The sequence below is a fragment of the Lepidochelys kempii genome, chromosome 13 (genome assembly GCF_965140285.1).
Source record: "Lepidochelys kempii isolate rLepKem1 chromosome 13, rLepKem1.hap1, whole genome shotgun sequence".
Taxonomy (NCBI): domain Eukaryota; kingdom Metazoa; phylum Chordata; order Testudines; family Cheloniidae; genus Lepidochelys; species Lepidochelys kempii.
This window is the reverse complement of record NC_136392.1, coordinates 16,896,902-16,918,825: the sequence shown is the minus strand read 5'-3', so window position 1 is coordinate 16,918,825 and position 21,924 is coordinate 16,896,902. Positions and strand designations below refer to the sequence as shown.

The 21,924-nt window shown below is 45.0% G+C and overlaps 1 protein-coding gene across 3 annotated transcripts in view; it reads right to left on the bottom strand.

Moving 5' to 3' along the window:
- LOC140897118 (opsin-5) overlaps positions 1 to 16,775 on the bottom strand; it is a 42,286-nt gene extending 25,511 nt beyond the window's left edge. The window contains exons 1-3 of one of the 3 annotated variants that reach the window (XM_073309450.1): positions 16,588 to 16,775; positions 10,737 to 10,903; positions 7,078 to 7,206 (exon numbers count right to left, since the gene is read on the bottom strand). The gene's annotated coding sequence lies outside the window, so the exon portion shown is untranslated. The remainder of the gene's footprint in view (positions 1 to 7,077; positions 7,207 to 10,736; positions 10,904 to 16,587) is intronic. The other 2 variants (XM_073309451.1, XM_073309452.1) reach the window with 2 other exon arrangements.
- Positions 16,776 to 21,924: the final 5,149 nt, after the last annotated feature.

Here is a 21,924-nt window from a genome sequence, read left to right as displayed (position 1 = left end):
TAGAGGGATTCTCTGTTTTGAATCTGATTACCCTGTAAGGTATTTACCATCCTGATTTTACAGAGGTGATTCTTTTACTTTTTTTTTCTTCAATTAAAATTCTTCTTTTAAGAACCTGATTGCTTTTTCATTGTTCTTAAGATCCAAGGGTTTGGGTCTGTGTTCACCTATGCAAATTGGTGAGGATTTTTATCAAGCCTTCCCCAGGAAAGGGGGTGTAGGGTTTGGGGAGGATTTTGGGGGGAAAGACGTTTCCAAGCAGGCTCTTTCCTGGTTATATATCTGTTAGACGCTTGGTGGTGGCAGCAATAAAGTCCAAGGGAAAAAGGAAAATAGTTTGTACCTTGGGGAAGTTTTTAACCTAAGCTGGTAAAAATAAGCTTATGGGGTTTTCATGCAGGTCCCCACATCTCCACCCTAGAGTTCAGAGTGGGGAAGGAACCTTGACAACTCTCTTCAAGCACTTTTGTGATGGGTGTAGTACAAGAACCTGTACAAAGTAGAACAGAATGTTCTGCCCCATCAAAGCTGCTGTTTGTTCATTAACTCAGTTTACCTAGAAATCCAAGGCCAGATCTCAATGTGACGTGAATCAGTCTAGCTCTACAGCTATCCACAGCTAGGCCAATTTACCCAGTTGAGGGTGTGGCCACAAGTTTTAGAAAAGCAAGACTTTTCCCACAGGAAACAAATTATCATAATTCTTCTCTTGCAACAAATGGGCCTTAATTTTTATTTTTCATTTAGGACAATGGGATGCCAATAAAGAACACAATACGTCCCCATCTTTATTCGCTTCTGGCCTGTGCCTGCAGCATCTGCCATGACCCCACGTAGCCTGCAACCTCGCTGCCTCCTTCAAGTCCCTCTTAAAGGTTCACTTGGTGAAGGTACCCTCCAGCACTGACCTGTCTTGCTTTCACCCATCTCTATCACCAGATTACATGCTGCAGTAACAAACAAATGATGCCATTTTATTCTGAAATGATTCACTCCAGTCTTTACCTTTGAAAAAAAGAGACCTACTTGGCTGAGGCCACCCAGAGAGGGAATGACAGAGCTGGGAAAACAGCATCAGGGCCTGATTTTCACAAGTGTTTTGCACCAACAGTTCCAGTGGATTTCAATAGGAGCAGAGATTGCTCATCACCTCTGAAACCCAGACACCAAGAAGCTCTCATCACTGTGGGCCAGATTTTCAGGCACACAATATGTGGAGCATATACTTGTGTACCCCGATTTACACCTGCAAACGTCAGCACACATGCATGCATCAGTGTAGAAAATCTGAGACTATATATCTAATATATACAGGGCTAAATTGTGCTTGTCCCTTCACACAGATGCACAGTGGTGCAGGAGAAGGATACAAGGAGTCTGTCCCACCTTACAGAGTGCATCTCAGAAGTAGGCACAATTGAAGTTCTGTTGCTTTGAGGAGCTCAGGGACTGCTCCCTCCCTGCTCCCATGGAGAGCACCCTGTGGTGCCTCAAAGGGGCCATGGTCCCATCTTCCTCCATCTTACCAGACCATAAAGTATGACTGGCATGAGGGAGAGGGCATAATTGAGCATACCACAAAGAGATGTAGCTTGTAGGTGCATTCCTAATGCTCACAAAGAAGTTTTATGGGGTGTTGTGCTTTTTAGTGCCCACCCTCTGCTGGTGCGACTCCACCTCACCCCCACTACAGTGATACGCCTTCAAATCCTGAGATCCTGTAATGATTTGTAAAGAAGTAACCAGTGAGCATTCAGTAAAATATGTCCTCATCAGGATAATCGCACACACAGCCATGCTGCTTGATTCTAGCTGCTAAAGGCATTTTCCATATGGCCTCCTATCTTACAGTCCACCGAGGGTTGGGTCACCGTATGTGGACACTCTGCCATTTGCTACCCCTTCCATGAGTTGCAGCACCTCAAGTGCAAAGAGGCTGGATTCCAATAAATGCTTTTTGGAAAGAGATGATGCTTCATACATTTAAAAAATCTTCTGCAGCCAAGGATGTATGGCTGCATCTTGAAGGTGCACCAAGTGCCAGTATTGATACATCAGGCTTAAGGTGTTTTTTAATGATTATTCTTTCTCATGCAATTCAACTAACTGCTATCCTGTGGGTAACAGCAAATTCCCAGGCCATGAAAGGCTACAGGATTTGCTCCTGACAACCCAAATACTAGTTGTGGGGTTTATTTTAAACCATTTCTGTACCCAAATGATTGCACAAACTGCTTCATGGAGATTCCTGCTCCATAACAGGACTTTGATTTTACAGTCAAAAGGGGTTAAATTAAAGGAATTGTCTATTTTATATCCTTGGAGCCCACACTTTTTTTAAAAAAAGTCTTCTTGTTTCTTGCACTATACACCAGGGGCCTGATCCTTAGCAGGTGTAAATCAGCATTGCGCTACTGAAGTCAATAGAGTGACACCAATTTTATACCTGCTGAGGATCTGGCCGCAGTTCTTCATTTGATGATGTGGTGTGAAACTTCCAAAACCATTCACACACCAGCGGGACCTTTTCTAATTTTCCATTGCCATGTGATATCTGAAATGGCACTAGAAAGAAGATGAGGCAGACACATCTGTTTTTGAGGAACTGTTGAATCACCTTCTGTCCCCACATTTCATGGCTGTTTCTGGTTGGTAATTTGTTTGTTTGTTTGTTTGTTTATTCCAAGTACTTCCTCATTTAAAATCCTGGCAGGATAGACAGTAAGCTTGCTGATATGGGTGTATTTTTTAAAAAAAGTTAAAGTTATGTTCACTTTCTTAGGATGCCTAAGTCATCATGTTTTATTGGTCTAATTATTTATTTAATTATTATGTTATTTCATGCAGCTGAACCAAAGGTTCCAAGGTGCTTAGAAAGTTAATAGAGGGTAGTAAAGTGGAACGTTTGATGCTTTTCAGAATATTCACTCCCTCTGCTGATAACAAATAAATGGAAAAATATTTTACTCATTTAAAAAAAAACAGGGGAGGAAGGGGAGAAAATAATGAGATAATTATGTTTTAATGGCTGCTAGCCTGCTTCTGGGATATTTAATACCTGCATTATTTCTGTTCCTTGCTCTCTGCCCTCCACATGTGTACCATATGAGCCCCTAATAAATAGGAGCCATGCCAATGAATAATAGAACCACAGGTGTTCTAAAAGGAATTCAGCTGAAGACAACGTGAAGAGAGGGCTCCCCATGTGCTGGGCAGGCCAAATGACACCAGCACAAACTGTCGGTGGAATGAAAGGGCTCCCACCCTGCGATGAAGTATGAAGCCAGAGGTGATATGTGCTGAAGGTGTGTTAGGTGAGTTCTCCTATAAAGGCTGTCCCAGAACTAGTGCATACTGGAGGTAACTGGACAGCCAGCAGTGTGTGTATGTACACCCCCCCCCCTCTGTTGTTGTTGTGTCCCCCCGCCCCCGGCAGAGCAGCTCAGAAGAGCGGGTCCTAAGCAGTGTACTGAGGAATCACTTATGAGATCCATTTGACAGATAGTGCTATCCTAGATGCATGACTAGTCCATCCCCCAGTGATGTGAGAGAATATTGAATACACAGTAATAGCTATCTCCAAAGAGAGAGAAAGTGAGAGTGTGCTGGAGAGCTTCATCCTTGCAGCTCATTCAACCTGGCAACAGCTTTTCTGTGTCTCTTCATTGCATTGATTAGCTGGGCCCTATTTTCAGAGATGTGGGATGCAATAGAATATCCAGACACTGGGTTTGAATGCTCTGGTTGAAAGGACATTTAAATGCTGAACTGAGTTTCCACGTGCAGGATTTAAATGTCTCAGTAAGGTGACAGCAGGTGTGAAAATGATAAAAATTTGGCTCCCTGTCTCTTTTTGGATCTTGAATTATTTAGGAGGCCCCATGGGGGTATAACCTGGACTAATGGGCTGGAACTGAGAAAGGAGAAATGTGAACTGAATATCAGGAAAAACTTCTTGACAGTGAGTTGTGTCAAGCATGGTATTGTCTCCAAGGGGAAGGAGTGGAAACCCCAGTGCTTAGAATTTTAAAGCTGGACTAGACAAAGAAATATAAATGTACTGTAGGGAACAATCATGCATTGCTCTCAGGGATATGGGTTGGATCTATTCCGCCTTCAACTTCTGCGATTCTGCAAGCAAGATAAGTAGTATTACCTCCATTTTACAGATGGGGAAACTGAGGCACAGAGCAGTGGCGTGACTTGCCCAAGACTACAAAAGCAGTCAATATCAGACTGGAATTCACGGTTACAAATTCCTGACTGCCAGTCCTGTGCTTAGTCCACTAGACTACACTGCTAACTGGGATGCCATGAAATTGCTAACAGGCTTTTATCTGCAGCATTTCATTTAAGACACAAGACTACCTAGAGGATAACTGTTGGGCTAATAGCTCTGTGGGGTACAGTATTTCTTTTCATGGATTACTGATGACATTAGATCGCACAAATGGAGCAACCACAAATTGTTATTTATACATGGGTAAAAAAGCCAGACTCCCATCCAAAACTGCACTCAGACAGATGAACCTAACTACTTCAAGTAGCAACTAAATTGGCTTTGAGTGTAAATCTATTTTAAGGCACTAATTTGGTGTTAAGCTGCCAATAGATCCTGCCAATAGATCGTCATTCCCTGATTTACTGGTCCCTGTACACCACTTCACTGTGGACTGTAATCAGTTTGGCCTTGTTCATGACTTTCTCAAGACATTGGGTTGGTTTTGCACACAAGTCACAGGGTTTTTATAATTCGGGTAGCTTTCTCCACCAGTCATCACAAAGGGGAGTCAACTGGGAACATTTCAAAGGCTTTTTAGGTTGGACTGGAGATTAGGGTGGAGGTTATGCTTTAGCCAGCCAATAAAAATGCTTTCATGATCAAATTACTCCCATTGGATTAATGTTCAAGTACTATGAAAATGGGGAAGCTGCCTGGAGAAATTAGATCGAATGCTGGCCACGTTAGTTAGGGTGAGTTATGCTGTGACAACTGGGCCTACGAATTTACCCAAATTGTAAGCTCAACTGTCAAAATTATGTAAAAGTTTATAACATTACAATAACCTAGAATAGCAATAACCAGACCTCAGTGGTTCAGGGGCCAAATTAGTGATCAACATTATTCAAAAGAGCCACAGTCGTGTGAAGTCATTGTTTCATTTACTATAGTATGATATAGTCATATTTAATCAGTATGACAGGAAATATTTAGTGTATATGTGTATATATGCTCACAGCAAAATGACTGACCAAGTATTATTTTATCAACTACAATTGGTTAACATAGTAAAAGCATCCAGATTGGTTAATAACTTAGATCACACAGAGTGTTTTAATATCATGTTTTGGAAAGAGCTGCAGGAGACATATTAAAGAGACACTTGTGGCTCATGAGTCTCAATCTGAGAAAAACAAATGGTGATGGGAAAAGGTATGAAAAGAAGACAGAATAATTGAATTAGTCTAAACAAAAAGGCCAAGCTGACTTGATTCAAGGACTATATTGACATTATGCTCGTTAAAAACAGGAGCTGTGGAGCCAGAAGTTAATCAACCAAAATTGGTGTCTTGGATATTAGGCCTAATTGGTGAACAAAATAATGAAGGGATGGGCTATTCCACCCATCGCTCCCTTTTTGGTTCCAAAAAAGAAAGAGGTTTTGTAGGGAAAGGACAAAAAGAAGAAGAGCTGGAGGCAACTGGAGCAGGCTTCACCAACCATGGCTGCCACCCGCACCATTTCCTAGCACCACGGGTTGTCTTCATCCTGATCCTGAGAGGTGTTCTGACCAGAATGGGCCAGAGATAGCGAGACCCAAATGACATCACCATCCCTACCAGCTACCGCTGAATCCCAAACACCATGTGGGATGACAGTTATTGCTATCTCTGATACCATCTAAGAGACTGTCACACAAGGGGGCTTTTCCTTCTAAGATTGGGCTTTAATGACAACAGCAGTAACATCTCCAGCCCACCTCAACTAACTTCTTCTCTTTTCCCCAGAAGGATAGTTATTACCATCGTGGATACTGTCTAAGAGACTATTAAACACAGCGGGGTTTCCCTTCTAAGGACTCTCTCCCACTGAAGGAAAGGGAACAAGGAACGTTGTTAGAATGAAAACTTTATTTAATATTTTACATTTCAAATGCTTTGACTATTTTTCCTTCTTTTCTGTATCTTTAATAAAAGGTTAAAAGGAGTTTTAATGGTGTATCTGCCATGGTGCTAAGCAGGCTGAGGTCTCTGTATACATGGGGTTCTCAAACTTGGTTAGTGGCTTGTTCAGGGTAAAGCCCTGGCAGGCCGCAAGACACTTTGTTTACCTGAGCATCTATAGCTCCGGCTGCTCACAGCTCCTAGTGGCCGCAGTTTGCTGATTTTGCACTGAGAAAGAACCATACAAATATAGAACAGGAAAGGACTTCAAGAGGTCCTCTCCTCCTTCCCCCACTCTCAGGCAGGATTAAATGTAGCCAATCCAGATGACAATTTGGATTTGAACACAGATTAAATTTCACATGAGGGTAGGTCACCAGCAAATCTGGGTAAAGGGAGGTTTCATCTCCTTTTCTTTGTGTTTTTTTTCACTAAATATTCATCAGATTGTTTTGAATGCTGCTAAGATTGCCACAGGAGACTGGAATCTCGCTGTCTGGCAAGACACACACAGACACCTAAGGAATAGGGGCCCCAGTTCAGTCAGCAATGGAGAAAGGTGCCTTTGTCCGTTATTGGGAAATGCAAATAAACCTGCATAGTCTGTGTCTGCCTGGGAGCTCTCAGCACCCTGGGGCTGATGCAGATGTTTAATCCCTGGATTAAAGCTTTAGCAGACATAAATCGAGAAAAGAACATTAAAGGCAAGCAGGTGCAGGGGAGATCTTGGGAAGGATCTTTGACTCCCAAAGGATGGCTAGGATTTGGCAAAAGGAGATGTGGAAGGAGGAGTGTGCCATTGGGATATATTTGGGGAAAGGATGGTTGCTTGCCTAATATCCCATAACACAGGGAGGTCTGCCCAGTGCCCACTGAAAGCAGGGCTCTCAGGGCCAGGATAGGGAAAGGTACCTTTCTTTCCACCTGAAAACTGCTCCATTGCAATGGGTGTTTATCTACTCCTTGCTTCAGGTCAAACCCTTTTCCGATGCCAAGGAAGCAATCATTGACCCACGCTTCAGGATAGCAGCTCCTGGGCCCCTGTGGAAGACCAGAGCACACGGAGCTGACAAATCCTCTAGCCTTCCTCCAGCCCACCTTGCCCCTATGTGGGCACTCCAGGTTCCATCCTCCTCCCTTTCATGCAGCAGATCCACACCAGCTCCACTGTGTCTGGGAGAACCTCTGCATCCAGGGAGAGGAAGGGGCAGGATTTGTCCCTTGGAAACACCTTCAACAGTGCCAAGGGAACAAAGAGCTCCCCTAACTAGAAAGATAAGGGATGCAGCAGGAACCCCTGGGTGACATTAATAAAACCAGCTCCTTCCAGTTGTTTCCCTGCCCCAAGTTCAGAGGATCTGTGTGACCCAGAGGCACAACAAGGGCACGATTTTATTTTGCTGTAAGTTAGGCTGCAACCGGTCCCCTTCCCCCTCACCTCATCCCCACCAGGCTGGAATAGGGGAGCTGCCTTTCTACCCCACACCAGGTCAGGTGCTGAGCACAGCTCTGCTGAATATAGATATTTGGGTCTCTACTGTAAAGCTCAATAAAAGAAGCAAAAAAAATGTTAACACATATTTCAGTAAAAGCATTTCCCACTGAAATTCCCTACTGAGCTGCTGTATCTGCACAGAATACTGCTTTAGGTTCTAATGACTGTTAATGAACAAAGCAGGAGAGAGACCAATACAGCAGCTGAGACATGCAAACTTGGCCACTGCACTTGTTATGTATAACACCTTGTTCTGCAGGACAAACACATGGCATCTTCATCACAGGGAACAACAAGCCAGTTATTAGCTCCTTTGACAACAGCCATAGCCAAACTGTTGTGCTGCTGGCAAACTCTCAGATCCTCAGGAGCCCTTTAGTCCTGATTAGTGGTTAGGCCGCACAAGTGTGAATATGATCTTAAATTAAGCACAACCCCCTGCTAGTCATCCTATTGAGTCTGAAGAGCCTCTTAAAACCTGTCACATTCATTCACCTTTAGTCTTCTTCCCTGCTCTTTGTTTGATAATGAGAAATAAGAACTGAACATCCTATTTAGAAATGTCCCAGCCTCATGAATGAGGTTGTACAGTATAATGTATCCAATTATGAGACACAGTGAGGGCATGTGTGAACAGCAGGATGATGACCTGAGCATATTTGTTCAGGTTTTGCACTACAAAAAAGCTATCCAGTCAAATTGTTCTATTCCAGCCAAACTCCAGCTACAGCTGATCATCTCAGACAATGATGTCAAACTTCTGTGAAACAAGGCTTTCGTTGTGAAAGAAAAAGAAATATTTACAGGTGATTGGGGCTGTTTTTATGCAGTAATGGAAAGAAAAGGCTAGACCCCAATATAGACACTAGCCTTCTGCTTCCCAGCTCTGTGCTGTATCTGCTGGACTGAGCCACCTCCCTACAGAATAGCAAATCTATTAAGTACAATGATGATGGCTAACTTAAGAGTCAAAGAGATGTTGTGGCTAGTGCACACATTCTGGTCACGCATTGGAACAAATTTTTGTCCAGCGTCAAGCTGGGTTCTGATTTCATGCACCCAAACCCTACATCTTTTTGTTCTGTGTTTATCCGGCACCTAGCACAATGAGGTTCTGGTCCATGACTGGGGCTCCTAGACACTACTGTACTACTACTAATAAAAATAATAATTAGTTTGTGAATCAAGTAAAACTCTTAGCTGGTTGGCCAGTTTGAAGTCACACATGGCTTCCTGTGTGCACAGAAGAGGTTCATGCTCACTTCTGTAGGTGAAATCAACTGTGTTTACAGAAGAAAGTGTGAAAAATTAAGAGGCCAGGCCAGGTCATCTGAATTATAGTAAGATCTTCTGCATTTCACAGGGAAAATTTAAGCCTCTGCTAAAATCCTCCAATGCAGCTTCTACACTTTAGCTGTTGATTTTCAAAACCATATTGTCACAGGCAGACTGATCTTTTAAGGGGAGTCAGGTTCAGCCTTACCTGTGAAGATCAACTATTCTCCCAGCTGATCCTGATCAGGTAGCCTTGGGTAATGTTGGACCCTGCTGAGAAGGTGAGAGTATTTGCACAAAAGATTGACAAAGCTAATCCTCCTGGGGTTTGGGAGAGAGTTGTAGGAGATGCCTGAAGTAAGACAGAGAGAAGGCTAACCTACAAGCAGATGCTTTGGGCTGCAAACTGGAGTTGATCCCGATTAGGGGAAGAGTCTCCAGGGAAGAAGTCCTTATGGCCAGCAGCTCAGGAAGTGCCAGGCCTCCAGGGAGACAGCCTAGGGAGGCAACGTCCTGAAGGAGGAGGGGGAACTGTAGAGCCTGATGATGGTGGAGAGTTTGCCAAGGATGGGGCAAAGAAAGCATGGAAGAATTTATTTGTTCCTTTTAGTTTGGACAGTGTTATCCCAGAATGGGGGGATTATAAGTGACCTGCTTGGAGGGCTGAGTCAGGGGAAAAGTCCAACTACTGCAGGGCTGGAGTGGCTATCAGAGGGGTGTGCCAAAGGAGAACATGTTACACCATGCCCAGCAACAAGGTGGTGTGCTGGCTGGTGAGTCTCTCTTTTACACGTGCATGTATACTACAGTTATGCGTGGAAAAAGACATGTGCATGTATAGTCATGTTAATTTGCTCAGTCATGCACATAATTGCCTCTCTGCACATAAAAAAATACCCCAATTTGTGAGGACAATTGCATGTACAAATTAGGTATGCAACCACAAAGGGTTTCTGATGTGCACTTAGAAGAGTGCACTTTTGACACTGAGGCTTAAAATTTCATTCTGTGTTAATAAACTGGTAGTAAAAATATGAAAGAAGAAAATCAATTAAAATTTGCATCCTGGAGGTCTTCTGTTGTGAAGAACATAGAGCTAGTGTCAAAGAAGCAACGCCAAATACCATAAGTTCTACTTAAAGAAAAATACTGCCTTATTAGTATGTGCTTTACCCTTACATGGACTAATAGCTAATATCATCCTGCTTCTCTTGTATTGTCGTGTTTAATGAGTGTTACTGTTTGTTCTGCAGTTATTATTTTGGGAATATAATAGTTCCTACTGATAATCCAGTGCATCTTTGTTTGAATATACTCATTTGCATGACTGTTGGTTTTTAAAGCATTTGTAATTCGCAAGTGTTAGATTTATTCTGTTCCCCCTCCCTGTTCTTCTGAAGCTTTCCTAACTACTTGTAATGCAGTGGGAAATGTATCTGTCACAGGTGTTTCCTCAACAGCAGAATACATCCAGGAGAGGGTTATTATAAGTCTGTGAGGCCTCCAACCAGGTTTCAGAGTTGTTCTGGGCAGAGTGGAAACTCCCTGACCCTCCTTAGGTAATTGTTCACTTAGCATAATTACCTATATACACTGAGTACATCCTAAGAAACAGAATGCAAAAAGTCACTATGTGCTGTGTTTTCGGATTAAAAGACAAATGAGATCTGCACAGGAAATTAACGCAACCAATGTTAACTCCATGAAACTGCCTACTTGTTCTTAGCATGTGCTAAATAACCAAGAGAATCAATCCACTCCTCACTCCTTCCACATGTATATCATGCTAAGTGCCCCTTACCTTTCTCACAGGTTTTTCTGCATTGATTTATAGTGAGAATGACAGTCCCCTCGCTGTGTCCTCTGTAAGACTGATGGAAACTAGAAATCCAGCAAGCTTCCTCTTGTTAATTTCCAGGTCAGATGGGTGTGATCTGCAGATTTACAGCTTGAGAGACTTTTTTCCTCCTGTAAATTGTGAGTGATAGTGAGATTTGAATAGATGGGGCTATTTAATCCACGTCCACAGCATGAGTTCCAGCCAAGGAGCACCCAGGATAGATCAAGAAATTGAGTGCAAAGGTGGCTTTAAATCACATTTATGCACCCACAATCCTGGGTTGTTCTGTGCTGTACCAGGCTTCCCGCATAACTAAAAAGCAGCCTGAAAACTGCTGTAGGATTTTTTTTTCTGGCTGCCAATTGCCCCAAGGGTCCCACATAAACCTCAGCCACACCCCTTTCCTGGCCACAACCCTCCTGTGTAGTTGCTGCTCTTTTGGCCAGTTACATCCTAGTGCGTTCAAGGACCTGGCTTGCTGTGTCTGTTTTTTGTTTTGTTTAAGGAGAGTAAACAAAAAAACCTTCATAGCTTTCCCCCCACCCCTTTTGCTGGAGCGTGTAAATGTGTTAGTAAATGAAGCTTGTTGGATGACAGAGACAAATAATCTGAGTTATGCCAATGAAACCCCCAGGGAGGTGATTGGGGCTGCACCAGCATAACAGGAGAGAATCTGGCTCATTGTATTTAACCAGGGTTTCTGGGTCTCTTTTAAAAATGAAATTTCATTTTTGACATAGACAAGGTATTGACTTTGAGATCTGAGCTACCTGCGAATGCAGCAATTGTTTTTGCACCAAGTTTTCTTCACTCAGAGATTCAACTCCACCTGAATTTTATCCTTTTATTGAGTGTGTGCAGTTGGCTCATTTATCTGAATTTCCACTGAAGAAGCCAGTCTTGTTGCAATGGAATTGTGGCAATGAACACACAAAATCCTCTCCAATGAGGAAGGGAAATGTTTCCCAAGCCTCTTCCATCTGCCCCATGCAGCCTTCATATGCTGCCCTCAAATCCCTTCCCTCCTGTGCCATGACTGCAAAAAACTGAAACAAATTGGGTTTGTATTTCTTTATGACGGAGAAAGAGAGGCTTTTAAAATACTATTTGTTTTCTTGCCTTTAAAAAAATTAGCAGGTCTGGTGTTCCTTCGTTTTGCTGGAGAACCACTGGGAGATCTCAGTGGTTTATTGCTCTAGTACCTTAATTGAAGGGGTGAGGATTCTGGATCTTAAACAAAGGCTTCCTTTAGCCAAAAATGTTAATTATCAATTAATGATAAGTAGTATTAAAAATGTTATTAAAAAAAACCGCTTTAAGCAGCCTCTTCAAAAGACACTTAATAGTACAGCTATTACTCTCTTGGATCTTGTGATGTCACCAGTTCACTAGTGCTTGAGTCATTATAGTCTGTCAGCCTAGACAGGTGCTTTTTAATGTAAAAAGCAAGCAGAAAAAAAAATGGAAAAACCTCTGGGATTAACTTTTTCTATCACAAAGAAGCAGAGAAGGGCATAAGGCTAAGTTTTCCCACCTCTTCACATCACCTTTAATGAATTTCCAAATTGCAGGAGCTCTCTTACAGCACAATGGCACCCAGCTGGGCTCTCCTTCTGACTTGAATGCACAGAAAGGAGCATGAGAACTGAAATGAAAACACTGCTTTTTAAGGTGTTTTCAGAATTGTCAGAATGAAAAAGCTACTTCACAGTATTTAATTTCACAGCTAATGACAACCCAATCTCACTGTACTTTGTATGATGAATGTCCTTAGGAGTTCACCCCTCACTTCCTTTTGCATCTAAGCATTTTAATTGATGCTAAGGCTAAACTTATTAGACCCCCAAGTTATAAGATCCACAGTCTGACTGTGCTAATGCTGGAAACGTAAGGTAATGGTTTATTTTCCCCCCTACTATGTTTTATTAATCAACTTTAAATTCCTCTTTGGAATTTCATTAGAAAGTGACTCTTCTATTTTCTCAAAAGCATAACAGATAGAAAATGCAAGGAACCTCCCAAAGTCATATATTTAGATGTATGTATTTGCATATGTGACTTGCCTGTGTATGCACTGAAGTAAATGCACACACAATGGGAAAGTTAGATGTCTAATTGGCTGCTTGTTAAGTTACAGCCCTTGTGTATGCAAATATACATTCAGTTTTGTTTGTGCAATTAAGCATGCACAGTTCTGAACATTTGGGCCTGTCTGTGGCCTTCAACTAGCACAGCTCAATCTAGTTACTTCCTGCCAAAAGCAGCCTTTGAGGACCTAGCAACTTTATGGACCTTACAGCAGCTAGCAGAGAGGCCAAACTGCTTGAAGAACTTCTGGTGGTGAATCCCATGGAAATAATAAGATCTGGGCTGTGTATTGCTATAGGAAAGCAAATTGGACTGGTATTGTGCTATAAGGGGACTAACGGTGAAGTTCCATGAGAAGAACTGGGGTGCTGTTAATGTATTTCCAAGGCACTGCCTTAGGAGACTGCAGAATGGTGCAGCCATGGGTCATGCTGTGGGAACATGGGCCAAATTCACCCTCAGTGAAATCTGATGTAGGTGAAAGAGAATCCAGTAGGGGAGGAGGTTGCAGATGTGCCAGATGCCTGCACTCTCCCTTCTTCTATGATGGGGATGAAGGTATGCATCGGTGTAGAAAGGGGAGTGGGTAGGATATTCAGGGAGTGCACTGATTCAAGGGGTCAACAGGCAGCACTCCTATGCAGCTCTCAGGGGAATGTAAAGCTCCTTCCCACAGTAGGAAACATCACCTGGCCTCCCTTAGAGTAAGAGCAAGAACCTTCACTGGAATAGGGAGGTGCATTTATACTTCCCTGAGCCAGCTCCAGTGAATCTGGCTCACAGAATGCAGCCCTTCTGTAGCTTCGTTAATATAATTGGAAACATCTTTTTATTTAGTGCTAGGCAAATCATTTCATAGAATCACAGGATTGGAAGGGATCTAGAGAGGTCTTCTAGTCCAGTCCCATGCACTCGAGCCAGGCTGCAGGACTATTTAGACCATCCCTGACAGGTATTTGTCTAACCTGCTCTTAAAAATCTCCAAGGATAGAGATCCCACAACCTCTCTAGGCAATTTATTCCAGTGTTTAACTATTCTGACAGGAATTTTTCCCTAATGTCCACCTAAACCACCCTTGCTGCAATTTAAGCCCATTGCTTCTTGTCCTATCCTCAGATGTTAAAGAGAACAATTTTTCTCCCTCCTCCTTGTAACAACCTTTTATGTACTTGAAAACTGTGATCATGTCCCCCCTCAGTCTTCTTTTCTCCAGACTAAACAAACCCAATTTTTTCCAATCTTTCCACATAGGTAATGTTTTCTAGACCTTTAATCATTTTTGTTGCTCTTCTCTGGACTTTCTCTAATTTCTCCACATCTTTCCTGAAATGTGGTGCCCAGAACTGGACACAATACTCCAGCTGAGGCCTAATCAGTGCAGAGTAGAGCAGAAAAATTATTTCTTGTGTCTTGCTTACAACACTCCTGCTAATACATCCCAGAATGATGTTTGATTTTTTTGCAATAGTTTCACACTGTTGACTCATATTTAGCTTGTGATCCACTAGGACCCCCCCCCCCCCCAGATTCCTTTCAGCAGTACTCCTTCCTAGGCAGCCATTTCCTGTTTTGTATGCGTGCAACTGATTGTTCCTTCCTAAGTGGCATACTCTGCATTTGTCCTTATTGAATTTGATCCTGTTTACTTCAGACCATTTCTCCAGTTTGTCCAGATCATTTTAAATTTTTAATCCTATCCTCCAAAGCACTTGCAACCCCCTCCCAGTTTGGTATCATCTGCAAAGTCTATGCCATTATCCAAATCATTAATGAAGATATTGAACAGAACAGAACTATAGTTGAGTAACCCTAAATATTCTTTACCTCCTTTGGGGAGTGGGGAGTAGAGTCCCTTACCCCTTCCTACCTGACCACAGAACTGCTCCTTTTAGAATAAAACTGCTTAGCCACCTACTCTTTGGACTTGCAAAGCAGCTGTTGAATTCGATTTACGCTCCATTGCTCAGCCCAGTTCTGGGAAGAGAAGGTCTGTGAAAGCTCCTTTCCCTCAAGTTAATCAGATTTCAGAGATAGAGTTTTCCAAGCAGCCCTTGCTGCAGGTGCATTTGTAGGAAGCCCAGAGGTTCCGCGCTCCAGACCCTTTTCTTGCACTCACAGAGGGAACAAAATGCTGGCACATGGGATAAAAGAGAGAGGGCAGCACCCCGTGCCCAGATCCAGCGTCAGGGTGTCCGGTAGGAAACAGACCGTGAGTTGGAATTCACAGCTGATCTGCTGCACCCCTTGGTCTGTTTCGAAAGACCCTATGTTTCGTTGTATACTGTAGGGTCTGATCTCTTCCTCACTAGTCTTAGCCTTTCACAGCTGCTTTCCGCCGCCCTTCCAATCTGCCACAAGTCCAGAGTCTTTCCTGCAGGGGTAAGGGGACCTGCTGCAGGTGAGACCCTACTGAGCTCCAGTTTATCTTTCAGTAGTGAATAGGAAGGATTGATTTGCGAGGTTCCTAGTAAACGGGGGAAGCCAAGCCACAGCACCGGGCTGTACAGCTAGGAAGTCCGCCGACATGCTTAACAAACCACAGAACTGCACCCAGATGGGGAAAAATAGCCCCCTGGCTGGAAGGTTATTGGACATTTAGAGCAGGGAACCGGGGTGGTGGAGAGAAGGGATTTCACACACACCCCCACCAACAAATCAATTGTTACATAGCTTAACATCTCCTAAAGTGGGGTTACCCCTCTTCCCCACCCCCTAGGGATAAGTCAAGTCTTGTCTCCATCTGGTGCAGTCAGAGCTCTAAGACCCCTGCAGCTCCTGCCCTCGGGGGGACGCACCCACCCATGTCCCTGCTCGGGCACCCGCTCGCGCTCACTCCCACAACAAAAGATGCTCTGGGGAACATGAGGCCACAGGGGAAGCCCCAGGTTGGCGGGAAGGGGGGGTTGGGTGCTCGCTTTCTTTCTCTCACACACGCAGCCCCAGTTTGGGGTGGGGAGGTGTCCCTGACACACCCAAACACACCCAGCCGCAGCTGGGGGAAAGGGGTCTTACGCACAGTCCCAGACGGGGGAATCTATGACACACGCACAGAACCTCTACGGGGGGGGGTCTCTGACACACCACACCCAGCCCCAGTTGGGGGTCTCTCTCTCTCTCTCACACATAGCCCCATCCGGGGGAAAGGGGTCTCTCGCACAGCCCCAGTCGGGGGAGGGGGGGGTCTATGACACACACACACAGTCTCTACTTGGCGGGGGGTCCTCTGACACACTCACACCGCCCAGCCCCAGTTGGGGGGGTCTCTCTCTCACACACAGCCCCATCCGGGGGAAAGGGGTCTCTCGCACAGCCCCAGTCGGGGGAGGGGGGGTCTATGACACACACACACAGTCTCTACTTGGCGGGGGGTCCTCTGACACACTCACACCGCCCAGCCCCAGTTGGGGGGGTCTCTCTCTCACACACAGCCCCATCCGGGGGAAAGGGGTCTCTCGCACAGCCCCAGTCGGGGGAGGGGGGGGTCTATGACACACACACACAGTCTCTCCTTGGCGGGGGGTCCTCTGACACACACACACACCGCCCAGCCCCAGTTGGGGGGTCTCTCCCTCACACACACACACAGCCCCAGCTGGGGGAGGGGAATCTCATGCGCACAGCCCCGACTTGGGGGAGTCTCAGACGCGCCCCCCCACCCCCGCAGCCCGGCTGGGGGGAAGGTGTATCCCACAGCCGCCGCGCCAGCCTGGGGCCCCCCTTTACCTTTCCCGCGTGGGCTACTCCGCGCCTCGCCCTGCCCCTCCGCCGGGCAGCCCCGTCCTCCCCAGCGCCAAACTTTTGCCCGCTCCGGCGGCGCCCATGGCAGCGGCTGAATTGGGGCGCGGGGTCCGCGCGGGCTCACGGGGCCCCGCTGAGCCCCTTCCCCGCGGCCAGGGCCATCAGCACCCGCAGCCCGTGGACAGCGCCCGCAGCCGCCGCCGGTGTGCGAGCTCCGCCGCCCGCCCGGGGAGCCGCAGGCAGGGGCTGGGGAAGGGGGCGCAGCGCGGAGCGGCCCCGGAGCTGGGCAGCGTGGGGCTGAGGGGCTGGACTCTGTCCCTCTGCAGGCAGCGGGGCTTTGTGGGTGGCCCCTCCTCTCGCCGGGAAAGGCAGCTCTCTGCCTGAGCACCCCAGGCACGGAGCCAGGAAGAAGGGGTGGTGCCTCGGGTAGCACCTTCCCGCCCAGGCTCCCGCAGCACTTTACCACCCCCCGCCCCCACCGCAAACGTGCTATTGGAGAGGGGGAAACTGAGGCACGGAGCGCTGACGTGAGCCTTGGCAGAGCTGGCAATAGACCCCTGGAGTCTTGACGCCCAGCCCCCCCCCCCTCCCCCGCTCTAACCATGCCAGCCCCCTGCCCTCCAGGTTATTTGGGATTCTGCATTAGTCAAGGATGCAAATTGGGAACTGGATCCCCCCTCCCTCGGGCGCTCCAACCCACCGTTCTGCCTCCCACGGGACTTTCAAAGAATCCTAATGGGGAAACTCTTCAACAGGGTGAATGAAGTGTCCCTCGCTGCTGCGGGCTGAGATTAGGGCCAGTTTCTGGTTTTCGTTCAAAGCAGTTGGCCCATCCCTGCTTGGCACATCCCTAGGCACGACTATCACTTACCCGCAGCTACTGGGCCTCCTCTCCACATGAAGATCTTTTCTTTGCTTGCCAATCAGATATGGGAGCCATTTCAAAAATCCTGCTGTTCATTTTCAAAGCTCCAGACAATGTCAGTGTTGCCAGCTAAGTGAGATTTGGGTTCTTAAACGCACTTCCAAAGGTACTCAAAATCCAGTTAACTACACAGCATGCTAGACATAGCTCAGAAACAGTCCTCTTATGAGAAGATATTTTTATGCCCTAAACAACATGATAAATAGAAACACAGGCTATTATAATCTCATAGATTTTATTAGTTGTACTCCAGAAACACAATGCAGTATCATAGAATCATAGAATATCAGGGTTGGAAGGGACCTCAGGAGGTCATCTAGTCCAACCCCCTGCTCAAAGCAGGACCAATCCCCAACTAAATCATCCCAGCCAGGGCTTTGTCAAGCCTGACCTTAAAAATATCTAAGGAAGGAGATTCCACCACCTCCCTAGGTAAAACATCTGCAGCTGGCCAGGGTCACCAGACTTTGGCTTGTGGGGTTAAAGCTATAAAATAGCAGTGTATACCTTCAGCCAGGCTGCAGCCCAGGCTCTGAGACCCCACCATGTGGGAGGGCCCTGGAGTCCAAATGTCTATGATGCAATTTTATAGCCCTGTAGCCCAGCCTAAGTCAGCTGACCCAGGCCAACCGCAGGTATTTTATTGCAGCGCGATGATACCCTTACAGGCCATGGCCAAGTTTGGGACCCCATTGTGCTAGGCATTTCTTCATACCCATTGTATACCCAAAGAGCCTATGATTTAATGTGACAAAAGGTGTGAGAAAGGAAATATTATCCCTATTTTACAGATGGGGAACTGAGGCACAGAGTGATAAAGTGACTTGCCCAAGGTCACTCAGGAAATCTGTGGCAGAGCTGGAAACTGAATACAGATCATCTGAGTCCCAGTCCAATGCCTGACCCACAAGACTATCTTAAAATGTGGAGTCTGAATTACAGAAATTATCTGTTAACAACCTGCTAAGGTATCTTTGTGTGTGTGTCTCTGTGTGTGTGCCCGTGGGTAATTGCATGTATATTTTTTCCTGAAGATTTAGGCCAATAGTTATAGGCAACTTTATCTGAGTATTTTCTAGCTTTTTGTGTTTAAATTATAGACTATTACATTCTTTTTACATTCTGTTTCCCACCACATAAAAGCAAATAACTGAACTTTTAATTAGGACCTTTTTTTTAAGGAATTCAGCTAACTGGAAAAAAAAACAGGAGTACTTGTGGCACCTTAGAGACTAACAAATTTATTTGAGCATAAGCTTTCATGGGCTACAGCCCACTTCATCAGATGCATAGAATGGAACATATAGTAAGACGATAGATAGATATATACAGAGAAGTGGAAGTTTCTATAAAAACTGTAAGAGGCTAATTAATTAAGATGAGCTATTATCAGCAGGAGAAAAAACACTTTTGCAGTGATAATCAAGATGGTCCATTTAGACAGTTGACAAGAAGGTGTGAGGATACTTAACATGGGGAAATAGATTCAATATGTGTAATGACCCAGCCATTCCCAGTCTCTATTCAAACCCAAGTTAATGGTATCTAGTTTGCATATTAATTCAAGCTCAGCAGTTTCTCTTTGGAGTCTGTTTTTGAAGCTTTTCTGTTGCAAAATTGCCACCCTTAAGTCTTTTACTGAGTGGCCAGAGAGGTTGAAGTTTTCTCCTACCGGTTTTTGAATGTTATGATTCCTGATGTCAGATTTGTGTCCATTTATTCTTTTGCATAGAGACTGTCTGGTTTGGCCAATGTACATGGCAGAGGGGCATTGCTGGCACATGATGGCATATATCACATCGGTAGATGTGCAGGTGAATGAGCCCCTGACGGCGTGGGTAATGTGATTAGTTCTTCTGATGTGTCACTTGAATAAATATGAGGACAGAGTTGGCATCAGGCTTTGTTGCAAGGATAGGTTCCTGGGTTAGTGTTTTTGTTGTGTGGTATGTGGTTGCTGGAGAGTATTTGCTTCAGGTTGGGGGGCTGTCTGTAAGTGAGGACTGGTCTGTTTCCCAAGATCTGTGAGAGTGAGGAACCATTTTTCAGAATAGGTTGTAGATCTTTGATGATGTGCTGGAGAGGTTTTAGTTGGGGGCTGAAGGTGACAGCTAGTGGCGTTCTGTTATTTTCTTTGTTGGGCCTGTCCTGTAGTAGGTGACTTCTGGGTACTCTTCTGGCTCTGTCAATCTGTTTTTTTCACTTCAGCAGCTGGGTATTGTAGTTTAAAGAATGCTTGATAGAGATCTTGTAGGTGTTTGTCTCTGTCTGAGGGATTGGAGCAAATGCGATTGTACTAACTGTGTAGTTCCTAAGTAGGCAAACCCTCCCAAATAGACTTGAGCCATCCTCATTAATACAGTACTGTGTACGTCAGAGACACAGCTATAGCCTTTGTTGGCTTGTGTGCCAAAGGCTTTTTTAAGCTTCTAAGTAAACAAAAGATGAGCTGAGCAATTAACTACAAGTCCCAGGAGGAACAATCCTCCATTGATGGAAAAGTATCCTGGGATGTTGGAAATGTTACAAAGCTAACACTAGATGAGGCCATATTTATTCTAAGATGCAGCAGCATGTCACACATCCACAGTGCAAACTGTCCCAGTATGAGCATCTTTGGGTGCCAACTGGGACAGTGTAAACAAGAAAGCACTCACCAAGCAGGTTACAGTTTGAGACTGGGAACATACAATTTGGAGAACTCTACTCCCATATCAAATCCAGACATTAACCTTATTGTTAAGCCACTTAGTGACAAAGTTGTAAGTTGCTCCCTTTCAAGTCAACGGCAACACATATATGAGGTGGGATCAGATTTCAGATCTTTGAGAAAAGGTTAGGCTTGTTTCCTCACTGTCTTTCTGTAGCTGAAGTTTTATATCTCCTCATATGCTACAGATACTTGCAGGCAAAGCCAATGGTTTTATACCCCACTTTGGCCAGATGCTCAATTTTACTATGGGCTAAGTGGCTTTGCACATACATTTTGTGCCTCCATATTGCTTTAAAATCAGGCTCTAAATTAGTTGTCCAGCAGCTACTTATGAGAGGGTATTTTTGCTCTTGACTAGTTACATGTTTTTAAAAAGTAGTTAAAAGGTTCGAGCAGAGCCTGGAAGTGAGGATTCCTGGAATCCATTCTTGATTCTTCTGCTGAATTTCTCTGAGACATGAACTAGTCTGTGTCTCAGTTTGAAAACAAAAATATGGGGAGGGGGGGACAATTTTGAACTGGATCCTGAAATGAATGGTGAGCCAACAGAACTGTTTCATGAGGGGGATGCTGTGGTCACATGTATAAGAAGTATGAGATGCGTGTGCTGGAATCTGGAGAGCTGGAACTTGGGCAAGCCACAGAGAAAGGAGCTGCACAGATATCAGCCTTGTCAACATTAATAGCTGTTCATGCCTGTACAGGGTTGATACTGTGGGTGGCAAATTTGATAATGAAGCTATTATCAAGTAAGTCACACTCACAGAGGCAGCAAGTGGCAACAACAGACAATACTGGGCCTATCTATATGTTTTCCAAGTCTCCTGTGGTTGAAGTGTACTAAACTGATTTAGCTTGAATTGAGTACAAAAGCTGATTGTAAAAAAGGCACTTTCTGTGAAATAACACAAGTTTTCGCTACAGCTGATTGCCTCTGGCCAGCAAAATCCAGGCTAGGGTGGTGGAGGTTACTGAATGAAAAAGATGAGGCTGACAGGAATTAATCAGCCTCTTGGCACTTATGTAGATGTTGGGAGACATTTCTGGGCAGGACTCTCCATTTCTTTCACTACAACTACCAACCCCAGGAGCTAATGCCAACACTACTCATTTGGAAACAGGTTTAACCAGAAAAAGCAAGTCCCGTGGAGCCAGCGCTTATGCATGGACAGGTAGGAAAGTGGCCTGATACTTGGGAGATCAGATATCAATTCCTGGCTCTCATTGCTTCCCTGTGCCAGCTTGGTTTGCCACACACCTGTGCCTCACTTCCTCATAGGGCTAATACATCCCTACCTCATGGGTGTTGTGAAGATAAAATCCATTCATCACTGAGGTCATTACATGGTAAAGAGGGCCATGTCAGCATCCCTAGATACAGAAAAGATTTATGGTGGAAGAGAGATTTACAGGGTCGTTGGGGAGCCCCAGTGGGCAGAGCAACTTTAGGTTGTTTACTCAAATTGAGCCCATACACGAAATCTTTGCAGACTCACCCATCATGACTGCAGAGTCAGAATTCCTCTTGCTCTGGGCTCAGATGTTTGTGTACTTGATCCAGAAAAAATAGTTGGTCCCAGAAACCATCTTGTCCATGATAGCAAAGAAACCAGTTTCCCCCAGCACAAAGATGTCATTGATGAAGATGACTTCTTCCTGTCACCCTCCTCTCACTTCTGAGAGC